We start from the raw sequence: 12,557 nt of genomic DNA on the forward strand, positions 1-12,557 counted from the left end.
AGGACCTCTTTCACCCGCTTGCTTTGTGCACACACTTTAAACTCCTTAACTTGACCCTTGAAAGCCTCCACGAAATCATTGCGTTGCCTCCTCTTCCTCTTCCTAGTTTGCAGTAGAACCCAACTTCCGATAGTTATACGAGATGGAATCCATGCTTGATCGTCTGTAGTATAACTGTTAAAAATGCTAACAGAGTCAATGGTAGTGCTAGGCCTTCGAGAGGTAGACATGGTTTGCAGTAGAATGAACACACAGAAAGATTAGCGCAAATATAAAAAAGGGAAGAAGTTTTGAGAGGGAAGTAGAGCTACTCAAAGTCATATTTGGGCCGGAACAAAGTACTAGATAGAGTCTTCAATGAAAGTTCTGAAATTCCTCGGTACATAGTTAGTACGACTTACAGCATTTATGCCTTGAAAGCGTGAAATTGTGCAATTTGATGAACCAAAATAAAATTTCCTCCCTTTTTTTAAAAAGAGCTTGACTCCAAAATGTCGATTTTCAACGTAACGTTAGCCTCTTCCTCATTGGTCGAGCGCCACTCTCTCTCTAGAACTGAAAGGCCCAAAAGTGAGTCCAACTTTCTCCTAATGACTGTGCATTTTCTATGTGCATTGGCAGCTCATTTTGGTTGGGATGTACATCAATCAGACATTGTTATTGCTTTCTTGAATGGTGACATATTTGAGGAAGTTCATGTAACGCAGCCTCGCGGTTTTGTCATAAAAGGACAAGAGGACAAAGTGTGCAGATGTAAGAAGGCTTTGTATGGGTTGAAGCAATCTCCTTGTGCTTGGTATGAGAAAGCTGACACTCATTTGGTCAAACGAGGCTTTTGTAACAGTCCAACAGAAAGCACATTGTATGTAAAGTGTGAGGGTGATGTACTTCTCATTGTGGTTCTTTATGTCGATGATTTGCTGATCACTGGACCAAATGAGAGACATATTGCTGAATTTAAGGCTGATTTGAATGCTACTTTCAAGATGAAAGATTTGGGGCTGTTGCATCATTACTTGTGTATACAGTTTAAGCAGTGTGATGGTGGTATTGCCTTGTGTCAGAAAAGTTACATAGAGACATTGCTATGTAAGTTTGGACTTGAGGATTGCAAACCTTTTGCCACTCCCATGGAAACATGTTTGAAGTTGAGTATACATGATGTTGGCGATCCTGCTGATGTCACTCTTTATCAAACTGATGTTGGCTGCCTCATTTATGTATGCAACACAATGCCGGATATTCAGTTTGCAGTCTCACAGGTCAACAGATTTATCCATGGATAGCCCAGGGTCTAAGCATTGGCAGGCTATCAAGAGGATTTTCCGCTACCTTAGTGGCACTTTATATCTTGGCTTGTTTTATCCCAAGGGGGGATCATTGCCGCCAGACTTACATGCTTTTTTGGACTCAGATTGGGCTGGTTGTTTTGACACGCGAGTGTCCACAAGTGGTTTTTGTTTCATGCTTAGCAGTTCATGTATATCGTGGTTGAGCAAGAAGCAACCTACTATGGCCACTTCGAGTTGTGAGGCTGAGTACAGGGCAGTCTTCACAGCTATGGTTAAGTGCGTATGGCTCAGATGCCTTATGGCTGATTTGGGTGTTGGACAGGACACTACCAACACTATCTACACTGACAGTAAGAGCGTATTGGCAGTTGCGAGGAACCCAATTTTTCATGCTCGCACAAAGCACATTCAAGTGCATTACCACTATATCACGGAGAGGCTCTCAGCAGGAGAGGTCAGCTTGGCTTATGTGCCAACACAGGACAACCTTGCAGATCTTTTCACAAAGGCATTGTCTCGCGAGAATCTTGAAGCTTTTCACAAAGCTTTGGGCTTACTCCCCTTTGTGGACTGATCATGTCCTCAAGGCATGGCACTTCCCTTTACTCATGTGCCAGCTCTCGTTCACTGCATCGCTCCAGGGGGGATTTGTTACCATATACATGTGGTAGTGATGTGTGTGAACACACTAGGACCGCTGGGGCATTTTTTCCCTCTTTAGGAGGTTTTCCCCCCTGAGCATTGTATATACGCCCATCACTCTAGTGCTATCTATCTTTCCATTGCACACTAAGTAACACACTCTCTATTGTGTGCCTTGAGCTTCCTTCGTCTTCTCCAAGCTGTGTGCGTTTCTCTGCAATCATAATTTCAACAAAAAGCGCTTGTGATCAACGTCATTGATTTGTAGTTGAGAAGCTATGTAGACGTGTTGTATCTTCACTTGCTTGCTTCCATCGGCTGCCTGCTTCATCTTCAATACATGACCCTTCCAATGATGGACTTCAATTCAATGAATCGACGAGAGACTTTGTGGGCTCCCTTTGTGCTTGGCCGTATTGTCACCCACATGCCTCTCACAAAGGCTGTGGTTATCCAATGGCCATTCTTGTCTTGCTCACTGCTGCAACAGAATGAGTCTACCCTTGAATGAGGTCTACGACTCATGCTATCCAAGCTTCTTGCACTATGAAAATTGAAGCTCCCTTATCCCTAAATATTTGCAAGTTAAAGGTTCCTAAAGCCTAAAGCCTAAATCCTTTTAGCAGAAGCTCTCTAACCCTAAAGCTTTGCAAATTAAAGGTCCCTAAACCCTAATCTTGGGCAACTGAAGCTACTAATCTCTACAAGATGTATGTGAGCCCTTAAGATGAGAGTGGAGAGTGGGTGAAAGCATGAGAGGAAGACCTCTAGAAAGAGGAAAATGCATTGTACTACAAGCTCTCCATAGCAAAAAAGGAGTCAAAACTCAAAACTAGGCTTGGGAGAGAAGGGGAAGGTAGATTGGAGAGAGAGGAGGCCATAAAGGTACTCTTTCAATAGGAGAGAGAGTGAAAATCGAGATTTTTGGTTCTAGAGAGAGGAGTGAGATTTGGTATGTAGAGAGAGAAGGAGTGAGTGGAGGGAGGGAAGATTAGACTTGAATGTCAAATTAATGATGAGGGGACGGTTTTGGGGCTAGCCCACTTTTTGAGGGTGGCCCATTTACTCCAGGTAGCAGTAATTAGAAAGAGAAGCAGTGAGTGGAGGGAGGGAACACTAGACTTGAGTGTCAAATTAATGATGAGGGGGTGTTTTTGGGGCTAGCCCACTTTTTGAGGGTGGCCCATTTACTCCAGCCAGCAGTATTTAGAATAAAAAGTAGACCCCCTACACTCCAAGTTTGACCCCTAGAAATTAGGGGTTGACAAACCCAACATTTTTCCCCATATGGCTTCCTCCTATTGCAATTTGCTCCACTACTTAAACACTCTCATTAAGCTTAGGGTGAATTAAAGGGCCCAAGAAGACCCCAAACAAGTCCCAGATTTGAGTTCCCTTTGTCCCTCTTGACTCCCACTTTCAAGCAAAGAGAGAGCTACATCGAGGAGCTCAAGTTGAAATGATGGGAGTTCTTTTAATGATTTTAAGCATTTGTTTCTCTAGCATGATTCTCACCTACACTTTCTTCCAAGCGACTTGAGGATCATGACATGGACCTTGGGAAATGAAACAAAGCCGGTGAATAATATTCCATATTGTTTAAATAAGGCTAATGAAGAAAAACTAGAGTGCCAACTAGGTGAGCTATTGGATAGGGGGTTTTTATGTTCCAATGTAAGTCTCACATGTGACCTTCCCTAGCTCTCCTTTTTGCCAACCATTGTCTTACACAATAAGTTTACCACACTCTTGAAAATATGCATAGGGTCAAGAAAATGATTAATGAAAATATTACCCAGTATGGTAGGTCATGGAATTGGATAGCCACTTCATGCCTAGTGTTGTTGTACCTCCATTTTTTGTCAGCATCTTCTTCTAGTCTCTTGTGTGCAGTTGTTGTTGCACATCTTGACATAATTGTCCTCTACAAAGGTCCAAATTTGCTTGTGCTCCAAATTTTTTTTCTTCTTATGACACGTCCAACACATGTGAATTTTTTCAAAGAGGGTCCATAGATTCTGTACGACTGGTGCCTTTTTGGTGGAGCTTCCCAAGGTTGTAGTTCAAAAGGGAAATAGGACCCATGTACTCCAAGATGAACTTTGAAGCCCACACGAGTTCACTCTATCCATTGCCAAGCTAAGTCGTATACATTTGGCTTGAAAGAGATCCACTTGGCTTCAATACATTTCCATGCTATATTGTAGGCAGATAGCGTTCACAAGACATTGTGAGTGGACCTATTGAAAGCATGTCATGCCATTAGCTCCACAATTAAGTTTCTCTTGATTTTATTTTGTATTTTATAATGGGGAAGTGCTAGAGGACCTTCATAGGCACTGACTCACGTAGAATCGAAGATCATCCATGAATTCCTTAACACCACACTTTGGGCATTCTTGCATGTGCACATACCAGTTATAGAAGAGGATGTAGTCATTACATGACAAGCATCGATCCTATTGTCATCCATGAGCATCAATGTGTGAAGCTTCTTGGCATCTCCTTGGGTGAGCAGCATTTCATTGCCACTTCGAAGAATTTGCTCCCTTAGAAGCATGGTAGTGTGAAATACGAACATGATAAAATAGTGAGCATATCAACAAACAAAGTCAATAGGATGGAAATCTATTTTACCAAAAATGTTACTAAAGTGAGTGTCTGACTAGCCATAGACAAAATGGACATTAAGCATTGCAAGCGATGCTCCCAACATAGAAATTGTGGCTACATTGTAGAGCGGGAGATGTGCACGCTTTCAGAGGCCATTTTGTTCTCATTTTGAGCCCTTCATCTGTGGCTCCCTAATTAAGGGAGTCTTTCTTCGTGTCGAAAAATGCCCATAGGAGGGGGAAGGGGTGTTATGTGGCAACATTTAATGTGCAATCATCTAAAGAGCGGCACTTGCTAGCTCTAGGGCGACGATGTGGAAGGGACTTAGGGACGACTCAAGTCAGCAGGCAGTGTACCTTCTCTTTTTATATTATAAGGGTCAAGTGGCAGATATCGACGAGCCACGGGTATGATGGAAAATGGAGAATGACTATTATAGGGGTGATGTCAACAATTTGAATCAATGTTTTGCATCCTGCATGAAAAACTTTACTCTAGATTCTGGAGAATGGGAGGAATCTTGAAGATATCCACAACGATTCGGGCTAATAAAACTGAAGATGAGCTAGTAAGGAGTAAGTGTATCCCTTGTTCAGAGCATTGTAATGAAATCCATTGTGTTAGAATCCCACTATGGTCATTGGTACATTGTTTGAAATAGCGTTCGTGTTGGATCTTGGTGTGGCTTTCATAGTTATGTTGTGAGGTGTGTTCTTCACGATCATTTGATTTTATATTGGAAAGCTTCATGGAATGTATTGTATTCAAGTTGCAAACTAGTTGTTTTAGCTTGCAAAGGGATGTGGCTCTTGGATGGCACTAATTGAACTGGTGTTTGACGACGTGCCTTCCATTCCTTTAAAGGTTGCACTTGGTTCAATGTTAAGTCCCCATGTTGCCCAACCCCTTGGTTGTGTGGTTCGCTTTGGAGATTTGTGTCGCTATTTATTGGGCAGCCTTGATGTGTAAAGTGGGTGCCCAAGGCGGATTTATGAAGATGGACACACATGCACCTTGGGCGGTGTGTGAACCATTTTCTCCACCTTGATTCTTATAGTTACAAGAAGGTGAGGCCACCCGTAATTATGCCAAAATTAATTTTAGATTTGAGAATTACAACTGGGGATTTCTTAACAAGGGAAATCTACACGACAAGTGAGAGCTAGTCATCATTCTCAATGCTCGATTGTGGCTAGCCCGCGGTGTTGTGTTGTTTGCGGTTTGATTCTGCAATGCAATCATACCATTAGTTACGCTCATGAGCATCTGTGAGTTGACTAGTACATTGAATTGCTCTTGCAAAGTAATCATGGCATAGCATGGAAGTATGCATAGCGAGGTTTTGGAAAAATGTTTTTTTCGAGCAAAGCGCTTACGCAATGACCGCAGTCATAGTAGATGGCATGGGCGCAGGGCCAAGTCTGGAACCTCGCGCGCTCAAAGGCTTAATTTGAAGCTCAAACGTGCCCTGTGTCTGCTGTTTTGGCTCATGCAGGTAAGCTTGCCCCTCTCTTTTAATGTCTGTGTGTGTGTGTCCGGGCGTGGGGAGAGAGAGAGAGGGGGGGGGGGGGGGGGGGGGGGGGGGAGAAGGGCATACTGCAGGGGTTGCCAGCCATGCTTGTCTGCCAAAAGAGCCACCATGGCCAGTTGCATATTGGCGATTTTACAATGGAATCCCACGTTTCCAAGTGCTCTATAACTGTCCCACCTATCCCATGAGCTCCCATAGCCAGATCTGTAACTCATTCTCCCTCTTGCAGTACTCTGCTCAATATGCCGCTGCCTGTCGACAACATGGTTTCCATGAGCTCCTGCAAGGTTTCCTCTCGCTTACTCTCTTATCTTCGTGGGCGTCGGCTGGGGCACCGCCATGCCCGTGTGTTTGATGCAGATACAGACTCTTTTACAACAGGGCCCTCGCCAGCTTTGCACCAGTTTCAAACAGATCTCACAGAGATGCTGGAAAAACTCACCAACACTTCTGCTGATGATTGTTGTAACTCTTCATCAAATTCATCAGCGGATCGCCTACTGAGCCTTTCTTGGATGTGTCGGGCTTTGGATGTTGTCATTGCCACTCAAGAATCCACGAAGCAAACTCTGCACACCCACACTGCACATGCATCATGCTTGGATCGGAAGATACTTCAGCATTGCATGCACGACAGCGTGAAAATGCTAGATGTTTGCTGCCTGCTCAGAGAGACCCTAGCTGGGGCGCATGCTCATGTGAAGGCTTCTCACCAAGCTCTCAAACATGGATGCACAAAGGAGATGAGCAATCCAAAGCCGCCGCCCTACAGTTTTCGACAAAGAGGCTTAAAGCTTGCAGTTCCATGCTTAGAAGGATGTGGCAGAGGCTTCCTACCCCTCCCCTGCCGGTGAATTTTGAGGATTTGAAGGCAGGTGCTTCCCTGGCTGCTCTCTACGGAGGCGAGATCTGTACCCTCTTCTTTCTCAGACTTCTCTCAACTGCCCTTTCCTCTCCAGCAGGCAGGTCATCCTCTAATTCCATGGCAAACCCTTTGCACTTATCAGGACGGCCAGTCTGGGGGTCTGCCCTTCTTGCCGTGCATGCTCGACTTCAGAAAGAGCTGAATGCATCCCAACAAGAGACATGTGGTGCTACTAGTCTCCCTGAGATGGGCACATTGGATGCCTCTTTGCATCACATCTATGAGTCTTTGCTACATGTTCCCCCCACAGAGCAAGCAAGAAAGGATGTGCAAGACCTAGGGGCTCCACAAGCGTGCTGGTAGACCATCTGCAAAGCTCCATGGCAAGGCTTCACCATCAGCTTGACCGCATTTCGGCTTCCCTGGTGTTCATACAGATGCCCCTTCTTGAGCCACGTGTGACCCGCGTGTAGCTAATTATTAAGTGGACACCTTGCACCCAAAGGCATATACCAAATTTTGGCTTGTTCACTTTGAAGGCTCATTGAAGCGATGGGCCTTCAAATTTTGTGAAGGGGTCCCAATTCAGTGCTCACATATCCCTATTTTTTGTGTAAATTTCCTTGTTGTTTTAAAAGAAAGCGGTTGTAAATTGGTGGAAGCTTGAATTTCAAGTTTAAAAATTGCATATTTCTATTGTATATCTTGGCAAGATTTTGGCATAAATCCCAAATGTATGCCAAATCTCGAATGTCAGACATGACCAAGAAAATGGTTTTCTTCTCTCTCTCTCTCTCTCTCTCTCTCTCTCTCTCTCTCTCTCATGCTTGCGGACGAGGCCTTGATCGTGAAACCTCAAGCTTGTAGAAGCATTAGATCTAGTCACTTGCTCGTTTGGTGTCGCTAATGTATCCAGCGTGGTGTGAACTGAAGAGCTGGGACCTCGCGCCTGCTCATGTTATGGGTGCGTATAGTGTGAACCCGCCCTAAGGACACCCCCTCTTTATTGTGCAAGATGTGTGTAGTCTGAACCTGCTGACTGTCGCGTCGCTTTGCCAGCACAAAATGAAAGACAAGCATATGCATGTATTTTCATGTTTTGCCAATCTTATGATTATGAGAGAATCTGTGTTGACATCAAGTTGACTGAAATGTATGCTAATTGCAGGTTTTGAGGTCATCAAATGAGGTTACTGCCTACAGACAGAGATGTAGTGATTCTGTCAAGATATGATTCTATAGTCCAAAAGTGTAGTGCTTGACACGCTCTTTATGCATGTCTTTATGACTTGCCAATTGGAGTCCAGATGTCAAGGAAGATATGTCCATTACAATAATTTTCAGGGGTCGGTTCTATTGATGTCTAGACTTGCCTCAAAATATAGGCCAAGAAAGTTGAATCAAGCTTAGCAGGGTTTTGATTGCTAGTGCTCGGAAAGGGCTACAACATGTGTTTTACAGTGCTCAAAATCGGGCTTCTAGTGCTCTACTTATGGCCGGATTAGTTTTCAATGTAGTCATAGACATCCATGAGCAGGGAAGATTAATGTTGATGCACTTAAAGCTATGCTTGATACTATTCTAATTAGAATCTATGGATACTTGCAATGATTAAATGGATATGTACGCCGAAAATTATGCTTGGCAGTGTTCTGGTTGGTATGTATGTTATACATGATGTTTTATGAAAGCATGTAAAGTTCCTGATGGGTTTCCTATCTAGAATGTCATTACTTGGATTGCAATGAATAAGAATATTGTGGTGAATGCCAGAGACTGATAGGGTGCTTGGTATTGCCTTGGTTGATGGCCCGCAAGGATTTCAAATTCATGTGATCATGCGTTTTTTCTTTGTAATCACGCTATTAATTAACAAAATTCTCAATTCACAAGTCGTCATATTCACAAAAATTGGCATGGTGACTTGAAGAAGACCGGGAGGCTCGGTGAGATTTGCCCGCCGGGATATCTTTCTGCCCGTCAGGATACCTCAAATACCCGGAGGGCTGCGGCCCTGACAGTCCCGCTTCTAGCCCCACAGGCTGCCAGGGTACCTATAAATAGGGCCCCTAGGGGCCCCATTCTCCTCACAATTCTATCCTGTGAATTTAGATTTGCACAGGTGTCCTCACAAGGAACAAAGAAAACTGCGGTATAAATTTTAGTACTCTTTTACTATTTTGTTTTTAAACTGATTTTTTTTTAATAACTATTTTTTGTAGTTTTAAAAGTAAGCTGATCTTGCTTTTCACATCGGAGTCAGTCCTAATATTGGACCGGAAGTGTCGTTGTAAAACGCTAGACCAGCCAGTACTGTCTAATAACGTGTCGATTGTGTTCACTTCGGCATCGGTTCTATTTTGGATCGGAAGTGTCGTTGTTGAACATAATTGGTTACGTTCAATTTATAGGTATTTCTATTAACCTTGTTTTTGGCATCAGTTCTAGTATTGGACTGGGAGTGTTGTTGTACAAGCTAATAGACTGCTTTCTGTGTTTTATTGGTGATGTACCTGCTGATAGGCTAGTTCAATGCTTCTTTCAACATCAGTCCTACTACTGGACTAGAGGTGTCGTTAGATTCATTGAATGATGCCCTTGCTTTTTAGGTTAGTTTGGTGTCTCTTTCGGCATCAACACTACCATTGGGCTGGGGGTGTCGTTAGATTCATCGAATGATATCTTGCTTTTTAGGCTAATTTCGGTGTTGCTATCGGCATCAACCCTATCATTGGGTTGGAGGTGTCATTAGTTGCATTGAATGATGCCCTTGCTTTTAGGTTAGTTTGGTGTTTCTTTTAGTATCAGCTCTACCACTGGGCTAGAGGTGTCGTTAGTTTTATCAAACGATGCCCTGCTTGTTAAGCTTAGTTTGGTGTTGCTATGTAAGACAGGGGTGACTAGAGCCTGAGAGTCCACCACCCAACTACCCTTTATATAGGCATGCCCCTGGCCCTTTGCCCTAGTTGGACTCCCCGTTCCACACCGCCTGGTCCGGCCCTGCCTTATCTAGTCTGGCTTTGTCGGAGTCCTGACATTACTCCCCCCTTAAGAAGAGTTTTCGTCCTCGAAAACAAAAGTGGGAAACTTCTTCTTAAGAACACTAATGTTTTCCCAAGTGGCACCTTCGTCAGATCGGTCTTTCCACTTGATTAAGGTTTGTTGTCGTACGTGATGACGTGTACGCAACTCATGATAATCAAGAACACGTTCAGGTTCATGCGGTAAGGTAGGAGGTTCAATGTAATCAACCAAAACCTGTTGGTCAATGACATTGTCGTCCCCATGTAACCGCTTTCGTAGACCTGCTATCTCATCTCAGTCCCATCTCAGTCCGGACTCTATCCATGTCAACAGAACCATCTTCTCGTACAATATAGAGCTTGGAGGCACTAGGATCGTGTGCCCCCAAGGTGTCCAAGGTGTGCTAAGCGGTGTGTCGAGAAGTGTGCCTGGGTAGGACGGGGGTCGTGAGCGAGGAGGGGTCGAAGCATCTGTGGACCCTCCTCCACAGCAACCACCACCTCCACCTGACGATCGCCGAGATCGGCGAGTACGCCTGTGCTGCGGAGATGAGGATGTACCCGTCTCTGCCGTATCCCTAGGTGTCGAAGCGGCCGTGATGAGAGACCTCGTAGGCGTCGTACCCATGGGCACCCCCCCCTCCATAGGTGTCCCCCCCCCCCCATAGGTGTCCCCCCCATATATGTCCCTCCCATAGGTGTTGGACCCTCGGGTGTGAGGTCCGGAGGCATAGTACCTGTGCCAACACCTCGGGTGTGAGGTCCGGAGGCATAGTACCTGTGCCTCTGGCTACCCAGTACTGAGATGCAGAAGCCATATGACTAGGCGTCATCAGTGTGACGAAGCCCATAAATGCATCTGCACTCATAGAAGCAGGATCTGGATACTGGTCTGCCATCCTAAAGTCCTGCACAAAGAAAGTAAAAGAAAGCGTCAGAATACCTTTGTTTAAATTAACTTTAAGCTTAATTTTAAATCAACGTCTTCACACAAACACTTACAGGCCTCGACTAGTGAGACATCATCGATAAGATCTTGCACCATATCATCGTCTATCTCGAATTGCAGACATAACTCTACCCCAACTTGTTCTGGCAGATTGTCTTCATCCATTGCATCTTCATCTACAAGTGTCATATCTGCCTCCTCTGCATCATCCCTCGTATATCTATCAGCTTTCTCTGCCATACCTTCGTCCATCTCATCTAATGTCACAGTAGTATTTGTGTCATCTGTCCAACTTTCCTCCAAGAGCTTGTGCCCTTCAAATACTTATTTATTTCTTGGAGCAACCTGAACCACAAACCACCATTCTCGCTCTCGAGGGTCTGGTACAAAGACCACTTGCTCGCAATGTTCGGGGAGAGCAAACGTGTCGTTCGCATCTGTCCAAACCTTTGTAGAATCTATCTGCACAAGCTTGTTTCCATCTCTACGTAACGTTGCATTGCGACCAGAAGTAATCACCTTGAACCATTTCACATCCAACAAAAACATCTCAAACCGTCTGAAGATAACTTTCAAGATATCTGACACCAGACCATAGTAATCCAGATTGCTAGTGCTCTCATTCGTGTCTCTGGCACTGGCCCTGCTCTTTTGCATGAAACTAACCATTACCGCACTGTCAAACGTGTTTCTTATGCTGTCAATTTGTTGTGTTTTGAAATGCTTTCCATGCGACCACAATGCCATGTATGTATGATACCTCCAGTCACATCCAATAGCCAGCTCTTCCTCTTCTAGAGATATGGGTTCTCCGATCTGTCGAGCTGCTCTCACTATCTTGTCCAACCATGCTATTGTAGGGAATTCAGGTAGAGGAGCGAGATAGTCTGGCAAGGGTAAGCCTCTAGTCGCTCGGCTTCGCCTGAAATCGTGTCGCTCCCTATTGCGTCTCTCTTTCTCTTCTTCCTACCTTTCAAGCCATTTTTGCATCGGCTCTGAATTTAGTATCCAGAACTTCATGATCTTTTCTCGCATGGCGTCATTCCTTTTCTTCGGCACCCCTTGCCCCTGAGGCTCCTCTCCCACCAATATTGCATCCTCCTCATCGCTCCATAGTCGAAGCATTTCTGGTTCAGAAACGGATACAAATTCGGTCGTCAAGACAAGAGACTCTTGCACCAGACATCCTTCTGCCATCACTATGAGAGATCGTGGTGTTTATCGCGGGCCATTACCGCAAAACAAGAGAGAGGAATTCAAAATGAGGAGAGAGAATCCTTTTGATGTTGAAGCGGCACTTTACTGCAAATATTGCCGCTCACATTACCGCTAAGACAGGCTGGACCCCCTTCCCCCTCCCTCTCCCGCGGGTTTCCATTTAAATCCAATACAACTCCTACACTCTCCAGAATGCTTGGTCACTTCACTTAATCTCTCTTTCACTCTAAAAATTCTATACATAAATCATTGAACTCACAACAAAACCATTACAAGTACTATTCATAAGCACATAACGAAACATTTGCAAATTAATCATATACTACACCACGTGAAAGAATGGAGAGTTTTATTAATTCTCATCTTGTATAAGATCTCTACAAGCACTAGGATCCATATTTAGACCCATAGTATTCAAATCAAT

General features: G+C 44.4%; 1 pseudogene; it reads left to right on the top strand.

Moving 5' to 3' along the window:
- Positions 1-6,135: 6,135 nt before the first annotated feature.
- LOC147454656 (uncharacterized) lies at positions 6,136-7,596 on the top strand (annotated as a pseudogene).
- The last annotated feature ends 4,961 nt before the right edge of the window (positions 7,597-12,557 follow it).

This window comes from Adiantum capillus-veneris, chromosome 7 (assembly GCF_014529385.1).
Source record: "Adiantum capillus-veneris isolate H3 chromosome 7, ASM1452938v2, whole genome shotgun sequence".
In the NCBI taxonomy this organism is placed as follows: Eukaryota; Viridiplantae; Streptophyta; class Polypodiopsida; order Polypodiales; family Pteridaceae; genus Adiantum; species Adiantum capillus-veneris.